The 9,372-nt window shown below is 41.9% G+C and overlaps 1 pseudogene; it reads right to left on the reverse strand.

Annotated features, from left to right (window-relative positions):
- Window positions 1-6,314: 6,314 nt before the first annotated feature.
- On the reverse strand, window positions 6,315-6,864 carry LOC106727207 (annotated as a pseudogene).
- Between the last annotated feature and the right edge of the window lie 2,508 nt (window positions 6,865-9,372).

The following is a 9,372-nucleotide window of genomic DNA, read 5'->3' on the forward strand; positions in this document are numbered from 1 at the left end:
ACATGGGTTCTGCCCCAGGGAGCTTACAGGCTAGTGAGAGTCACAGAAATTAAACAAATAAGTGCTTGTATAACTTAAAGATAAGAACTATGGAAGAAAATAACAGGATGTGATGAGAACTACTTTAAGTCAAAGGAGATCTCTTTGGTAAGGTGGAAAGTGAAAGTTGGAAGAAATGTATTCCAGGCAGAAGGAATAGTTTGTATGAAGGCCCTGATGTTGGAAGGAGATTGAGATGCCCAAGGAATTAAAAGGTTAATGTGCCCTGGCCAGTGTACCGCAGTTAGAGTGTCTGCCTGTGCATCGAAGGGTGGTGGGTTTGATTCTCAGTCGGGCACATACCTGGGTTGTAGGTTCAATCCCTGCCTGGGTTGGGGCACGTGTGGGAGGCAACCAATCGATGTGTGAAGGCCCTGATGTTGGAAGGAGATTGAGATGCCCAAGGAATTAAAAGGTTAATGTGCCCTGGCCAGTGTACCGCAGTTAGAGTGTCTGCCTGTGCATCGAAGGGTGGTGGGTTTGATTCTCAGTCGGGCACATACCTGGGTTGTAGGTTCAATCCCTGCCTGGGTTGGGGCACGTGTGGGAGGCAACCAATCGATGTGTCTCTTTCACATCTCTCTCTCTCTCTCTCTCTCTCTCTCTCTCTCTCCCTCCCTCTCTCTCTCTCTCTCCCCCCCTCCCTCTCTCTTTTCCTTCCATTCTCTCTAAAAACCAATGGGAAAAAAAACCTTGGGTGATGAGTCATTCATAAATAAACAAACAAATAAATAAAAGTTTAACATGACCTCACAGTTTTCCAGAAATAGTGAGAGGGGAAGTGGCATGAGATAGATTTTGAGAGATAGGAGAGAATCATGCAGGACCTTTCAAGCCATGCTTAAGAGTTTGGATTTTCTTGTATGAGCAATGGGAAGCCATTAAAGCAGTGGTTCTCAACCTTCTGGTCCTTTAAATACAGTTCCTCATATTGTGACCCAACCATAAAATTATTTTCGTTGCTACTTCATAACTGTAATGTTGCTACTGTTATGAATCGTAATGTAAATATCTGATATGCAGGATGGTCTTAGGCGACCCCTGTGAAAGGGTCGTTCGACCGCCAAAGGGGTCGCGACCCATAGGTTGAGAACCGCTGCATTAAAGGGTTTTAAACAGTATGACATCATGTCATTCATGTTTTAAAGGGTCACTCTGGCTGCAGAGTGGAGAATGAATTGGAGGGATCCTGTGGGAAGCAGAGCTTTTAGGAGGCTGTTCACGGAAGAAATGATGAGAGATAGCTCGGACGAGGGTGGTGATGAAAGGTGGAGAGAATTGGATAAATTAGAGATGTATTTGAAGACAGATTTGATAAGACTTGGTAACTGGAGGCTGAGCAAAAGTATGAAATGTTTTTTGACTAGATTCTATCATGAGCAATAATTGGAACACTCCAGGGAAAGGGCAGGCGGGGATGCAAGGATGGGGGGTGTGGGGTAAAAAACCAAGAGCTCAGGATTGGACGTATCACGTTTGAAATCCCTGTGAGATAGCCACAGGGACATATTTTGGAATGGAACTCTGACAGCGAGGCTGAGTGAGAGATACAAATCTCTGAATCATCCACACAGACGAACGGCGCCTGAAGCCATGAGTGTGGATGCCATTGCAGGGCCAAGGGTAAGCGAGAGGAATGAGATGTCCCAGTGCTAAATCCTGAGAAACTGTAGCAAAGGCGGGGATCACAATTGTTTAGTATTAAGACTTTTGTGAATGAATGAGAGGAAAGACTTTCAGAAATCAACCCAGACTATGGTTCTTCTTGTAATGAACTCTTAGGTACTAATAGCAATTTACCCCAAACTCAGTGGCTTAAACAACATAAATTTATTCTGTTGAGTTTCTGGAGGTGCAAAATAGGTCCCACTGGGCAAAGACAAGGCGCTGGACAGGCTGCACCCCTTCGGAAGGCTTAGAGAAGAATCTATTTCCCTGCCCTTTTCCGGCTTCCGGAGGCTGCCCACATTCCTTGGCTTTTGAGCTGCTTGCATCTTCAAAGCCAACAAATGACCAGTCAAGTCTTTCTCATGCAGCATCTCTCTGACACTGACTCTTTTTTCTCTCCCTTTTATTTTGAAAGACCCCCCTGTGATTACATCAGGCCCTCCTGGGTAATCAGGGATACTCTCCCATCTCAAGATTTGCTGAGTAGCAACCTTAATTCCATCTGCAATGTTAATTCCCCCTTGCCACGAAACATAACATAGTCACAGGTTCAGTAAACTAGGGGTTGACCTCTTTGGGGGTCAGTATGTGACCTACCAAACCTGACAAGCCTTGTTTATTCCCCTTTGGAAAAATGTACATACTACTCAAGTCCTAGGAGGAAGTGCTCTCTGGTAGGCCCAAAGGGTGGCACTTGACAAAAGTAGTGAGATTTGCTTATGTGGCTGTGTATGTTTGTGTGCTCATACCTCTATTTAAGCAATACACCCAATTGGATAAGGAAGAGGAACAACTAGCAAAGTTATTGGTTAGGGACTTATTTATACTTTCCTTGTCAACTAAAATAGCCATTTGTTTGAACAAGGATCCGTAGGTTGTAATCCTAACTAATGCCTCTGTCTCAGTTCATCGGGCTGCTGTAACATCATACCCAAGGCTGGGTAGCTTTATAAACAACAGAAATTTATTTCTCACAATTATGGAGGCTGGAAAGTTCAAGATCACGGTGCCGGCAGATTTGCAGTGTCTGGTGAGAGCCCACTTCCTGGTTCATAGGTGGCCATCTTCTATGAACTCACATGGCAGAAGGGGCAAAGGAGCTCTCTGGGGTCTCTTTTATAAGGACATTAATCTATTCATGAAGGCTCCATGCTCATGACCTAATCACTCCAAAGGCCCCAACTCCAAATATCATTACATAGTATTTCAACATATGACTTTTGGAGAAACACAAACATTCAGTCTGTATCAGTCTCTTAGTAAAACATAATGTCACGTAACACTTATTAGAATGGTTAAAATCAAACAAAAGTGAAAAACAAAAAAACCCTGATAATACCAAATGCCTGTAGAATGAGCACAGCTGGAACTCTCACGCATTGTTGGTGGGCATGCAAATGGTGTGGCCACTCTGGCCCACAGTGCGACAGTTCCCGAGAAGGTTACACGTGGGACAGTCTTACTTCTAGGTATTTACCCAAGATAAATAAAAACGTATATTCGCATGAAACCCGTATGTGAATGTTTATAGTGGTTCTATTTGTAATCACCAAAATCTGGGAACAACCCAAATATCCCTTAACTGGGGAATGGATAAACAAATGGTGGTACATTTATACAATGGAATACTACTCAGGAATAAAAATGGAACAGACCTATAATAAATGCAAAAAAGTGGGTGAATTTCTAATGCGCTCTGCTACGAGAAGGAATCCAAACTAAATTGGCTACATGCTAGTACTGCATGCCATTTTGTGACATTCTGAAAAAGTTTATAGAGAGAAAATAGATCAGTGGCTGCTAAGGACTGGAGGTGAGGGAAGGAGTTGACTACAAAGTGACACAGAAGCATTTTTTGAGTAACAGGATTGTTTTTTATCTTAACTGTGGTGATGGTTACACGTACGAAGGTGTTTATCAAAACTCAGAAAACTACCTTAGAAAGGATACATTTTTACTCTCTGTAAACATTAAGTTTTTAAAAAAGAATGTGAACAGATTCTATAGGTCTTTTTGGTCTGAGAAAGGTCTGTATTTTTAGAGTGTTATTTTTTCTACTGTCTTAAGAGATAGTTAAGTGAATCTAATAAAATAAAGTTCCTTTACAAGAGATCGCTAAGTACTGTCTTTGTTGAAATGTATCGTAGAAAGAACACAAACCAGGAGTCAGGAAAGCAGCGTTCCCATATCAGATCGTCACTAACTAGTTTTTATTTTTTATTTCAGACAAAGTTGCTATTAGCTTTTTAGGGCTTGGCTTGCTCTATCTGTAAAGCAAAAATAAAGCCTGACCAACCATATCTCATGGAGTATTAGGAATGTCAAAAGCCAAATGAAAAGTGTACATTGAAGAGCTTGTTAACATTAAGAGTCCCCTTCCACAATAAAATATCATCACCCCTCTTCTAATCCTAGTAACTTACTACGTAATGATCACTGGCTCTGCTGGGCAGCGAGGTAAGCACGGCATATGCATAACTTACAATCATGGCAACACTCATGTGTGGCTGGTACCAGTGTTGCAGCAACTCTAGTTTACAGAGAAGGAAACAGAAGTTTTCAGAGGTAACATAGATGTGTCTGAGTCACCCAGCTAACATGAGGTAAAGTGGAGACAGAATTCAGTGCTGTCTGACCCTGGGCCCGCGGTCCTATTCATCCCTCCATCTTGCTTCTCTCAGAGTTGTTTTCTATTTAGAGGCAAAATGTTCCAGTTGGACTATAATATATACATACAGAGAATCATATTGCATATATATGTCCATATTATATATACATAATGCATATGAGAAAGCCAAATAGCTACTAACCCATTGAAGTCTTTGATCAATACAGTTGTAAAAAAGACAAAGAGGGTAGCATGAATGAAATCAGCATTTGTATTTCTTGGATGATATAAATTTTAGTCTGGTTAAATAGGTGTTTGTTTATTTACCCAATAATGCCCATCTATTTTTTTACCCAATAACTTTTTATATAAAGAAAGAGGAGATCTTACTTCAATACCCAACTTTCTTCAAGTGACCTAATGCACTTTCTTAAAGTAAATACTTATTCATTTTAATACTTTTTAAAAGCAATATGAAATTATATCTAAGAACCATTTTAGCTGTACCTCATATGTTCTGATATGTAGTACTTTTATAGTTGTTCAGGTCTAAATGATTTGTAATTTCCATTGTCATTTCCTCTTCAACTCATGAATTGTTTGGAGATGTGCTTAATCAAAATGTGATGTTTCTCCCTTTCTACGTTATTATTATTGATGTCTAATTTAGTGACAATGTGGTTAAAAATGTAATCTCTATGCTGACAAATTTTTGAAAAATTCTGGGCTGTCCTTTGTGTTTGGTATGTGGTTGATTTTGTTAAGTGTTGTGTTTGTGCTTGAATGGGATGTGTATCTTTGATTTTGGGAGCAAGGAGTTTCATATAGCTGTAATAAGTATTTCAGTCCATGAGGCATGGCCTACAACAAAAATATAATTTTAAATTTATTCAGTGGGAGTGAACTTCCTCTGCCCCTAGATATAAATTCTGGAAAATGTATTTTTTTTTTCTACAAAATAATCTAGAGTCCCGTTTCCACTTTGGTCCCCAAATCACCACCTCTCAGGGTCCTGCAGGAGCTATCCATCAATGCTTCAATCTACACGCAGGTGAGGTTGCCCTCCCTCCATGCTAAGGTCTGTATTGGCTCTGGCCGGCCTTGGTGGATAGAGAAGGCTTCTGAATCTTGTCTTTTCTGTCCCTTCATCAGCTTCTTAGCTTCCTGCTCCTTCTATGGATCCTGTTTCAGTGAACAGCACCAGCACATACCTGCCTGGGTCAGAACCAGGAATTATCCTGAACTCATCTTCCCACTCACACACCCATTTCTAGACTCATCAACTCTACCTCCCAAATATCTCTCAAATTGGTACCCATACCCCTCAGTCTTTGTTGCCACAGTCTTGGTTCAGACCACCTTTACCTCTTGCTTGCATCCTTCCAATTGCCTGTGAACTGATCCTCATGTCTGTCTGTTCTGCCTCCTACTAAATTCTCTGCTGTAGCCAGTGATTTTTCTAAAATATAAATCTCATTACATCATCCTCTGCTCAACTCATTCAGTAGGACTCTATAGATCATAGAATAAACTTCAAAGTTCTTAACTTTGCTTACATGGCCCCTTAGCATCTGGCTCCATTTAAAAAATAATTAATTTTTATTTTTCAATTATAATTTACATTCAATCTGAAACTAATACAGGGTCTGGCTCCATTTTTAAAAATTTATCTTCAGCATCTCCTGTGATCATTTCCTTCTTTCTAAACGAATCTACACTCTAGCCAATATGGTATGCCCTTCCACCAGTCAAAGATTACACATACACATACATCCATTTGTATATACACACACATATACATATATAATACCTATCTAGAAAATATATGTATATATGGTGGAAATTATAAGAATCAATAAATGCTTATTTATTTATTTGTTGCTGCAAAAAGCTTTATTGTTTCATTTGGTCCAATGCATGGGAGCGGGCTAGTAGTTTCAGGAAGAGGCTCAGGTAAAAGGCAGAGACACCAGAGGGATGCAGAAGGGCCTCTGAAAGGCCTCTGGGCTCCAAAGGCTCCTAGTCGTGCTTGAGGGTGACCCTATTGAAGAAATACTCGCCCAGCCCAGCCTGGCGGCCGGCCAGCCTGCGGATGTTAGTCAGGTGGTCGCCCATCTTCTTGATCAGTTTCACGTCCTTATCCAGAAAGTGGTTCTCCAGAAAGTCACAGAGATGAGGGTCTGCATGGGTAGAACCCAGGGCCTGCAGCTCCAAAAGGGCGTGGTTCAGGTTCTTCTCCAAAGCCAGGGCGGCTTCCATGGCGTCCTGAGTTTTGCCCCAATCATCTTGGGAAGTTTCTGCATGTCTTGGAAGAGAATGCGGCCGCCACGCTTGTTTTGCTACTTTAAGAGATGCTCAGCGCCCTCACGCTTCTTCTCCGCCAACTCACCGAAGAAGTGGCCCACACCCTCGAGAGCCACATCATCACGGTCTTCGAAATAGTAGCCCAGAGAGAGGTAGGTGTAGGAGGCCCGCAGATGCAGGTTGGCCAGGCGGTTGACCGCAGCCTCCATCTCGGTGGAATAATTCTGACGAATTTGGGAGCTCATGGTTGTTGGGCAATAAGGAGTTAAGGTAGAAAAAACCCCGGTGTGTTGGCTGGTCCCGGAGGTGGTTCTGAAGGTGGTGACTGGATGAGACGCAGGAGAGTGGGTGGAGGCCGGAAGAAGGGGCGTCCCTGGGTCTGTTCCGTCCAAACACTGTTGAAGCAAGAGACAGATCCAGGACCTCCGAGGGCACTGCCAATAAATGCTTTTTAAAATTGTACATAGATATCTGGTTATAGAAGGCAGATTAGATAATGCATTAATTTCTTCTTCTTCCCCAGGTCCCTGTCAGAACCATAGTAAGAGCATATAAGAGGTGTAGATTCATGAGAACAGAGAGAATGGGACTGAAGTCAATAGCAAATAAGAGATCCCGCACATTTCTGGAATGCAGATTCGGCAAATTCAGCAGCTCAAGAGAAACGGCCTCTTTGCATGCAAAGGGGGGCAGAGACAAAAGAAATCAGATTTGCCCAGAGGAATCCCAGAAGGACTTAGAATTCTGGGATGCCAGGTAGTGGGTGGTATTTAGGCTTAGGGCTGAAAACATGGAGATTTTATGGGTCAGTTGACTGCCCTCCATTTCTTTGGGCATAAAATGTCAGCAGCCTGGTTTCTTTCCTGAGCCTAGAGGTCAGAGGTGACTTCCCAGGGGACCTCAAGAGTCTTAGAAAAAAGGCCTCTACATACTTGTTGTATGAAGAACTAAAAAGATAAAATCAAGGAAATCTCCCAGAGAACAGAACAAAAAGACCAAGACAGAAAAAAAAAACACCACCAAAAACAACATTTAAAACATCCATGCAGCATAGAGGATTAAACCAGCAGGGTCAACATCTGACTGGTAGCGATCCAAAAAGCTAGAAAAAAGAAAGTGAAGGTGAAGAAATCATCATAGTAATAACTTCCCAAGATTTCAAATAATCAACTTCTCAGGGAAGCCTTTCCTGGCCAACTCATTTAAACTGCAGCCCCTCCACCCAGCACTCCTTGCCTTTCCTCCTCACTTTATTTTGTTCCATTGAACTTATAAGCACATGGCATGCTATGCCTTTTACCTGTTTAATGTCTCTCCTCCCCATTAGAAGGAAAGCTCCATGCAGGCAAGGAGTTTTGTCAGCTTTGTTCAGAGTGGCATCCTCGGGGCCCAGCTAGCAGTGCTCGGCATGGGAGGTGCTCAGTAATTATTGGTAAAGTGAATGAGCAAGTGAATGATGCAAGAGATCTAAATTCTCATCTGCCATGGAAAGAAGTCAGTTGATAGTGCCTCAAATTGGTTCATCAATGAAACATTCATTAAAGCCTATAATTTAAAAAGAATAGGCAGTCACCTGAAGGAACCAATAAAAGAATTACAGGTGCTTAGCTGCATGTGAGCATCAGGATGAGAGAGTAGGAGTGGGAGGGGAAAGTCACTGTCATTTCCATTAGTTTTTGCAAACTATTTGCTTTTTTCACCACATGCCTGTATTGTTTATTTTTTTTAAAAGAGTGTATATGTCTTAGAAAACATTCTGAATTTATTTACTGGAAATATGTCATATCAACAATAATAAATCTGTTATTGAGCACTTATTATATGCCAGGCATTGTGCTAAGATTTATATGGATCATTGAAGAATGTATTATATATCTGTTGTCATTTTGCAAGGATTAAAAGCAACTGTATTTAATCCAAAATTTGGGGGGAAAACCTTCAATTCCAAAATATAAATATTTAGGAACCTAAATCAATTGCTTCTCAATGCTCATAACAAAGATATACATTTGATATGCCTTCTCATGTCCTTAAAATGCAAGGAAAAAAAGCATCTTACAATAATTTCTTTAAATAAAGTCTTTATTTATTGGAAGTCCTCATAGAACTGCAAAAATGTTTCTCAACGGAATTTGTAGCAACAGGAACTGAAGAAAGTGAAGGGGAAAACGTCAGTGCCATCTGCTTGCTCTCCTGCCATCCTGCTTTCCACTCCCCATCGCTCTTTCAGCCTGCTCACCCGAAGTGTAAGTGACCTTTGTGCCAGGACACTTAGGAGATTTTCACAACATGAAATGGCTCCTGGTCACCTGGGGGCCTCAGCTCCGACCTGCTTCCTTCACCTGGTACGATGTCATCTACTGGTTGATCAGGGTCACACAGAGCCAGTCACCACTGCAAATCATTCTTCACACTTTCCAGAGGTGAAATGTAAACATTAGTAGTTGTTAAAAAATATTCGTTTTAGCACAAGTCTTTTGCTTCGATGCTTCTGGTGTTTAGACTGTGCTATGGATCTGTTGGGAGCAGTCCCTCCTTCCCCTTTCCTTTTTGCTTGGCTCAACTCCTTCCCATCTCTCAGGCTTCAGCGTAGATGGGTCCTCCCTGCAGGAGCCCTAAGCAACCCCGACACCACCTAAGTGCGGAGCCCACATCTCCCGCAGCCCTGGGAGCATCCCTCTGACATCTCACTTTAGACACTGCGTTGTTGCTGCCATTTACTTTTAGTCTCCTGTGCTGGCCTGTATGCTCCT

The sequence above is a fragment of the Myotis brandtii genome, unplaced genomic scaffold (genome assembly GCF_000412655.1).
Source record: "Myotis brandtii unplaced genomic scaffold, ASM41265v1 scaffold389, whole genome shotgun sequence".
In the NCBI taxonomy this organism is placed as follows: Eukaryota; Metazoa; Chordata; class Mammalia; order Chiroptera; family Vespertilionidae; genus Myotis; species Myotis brandtii.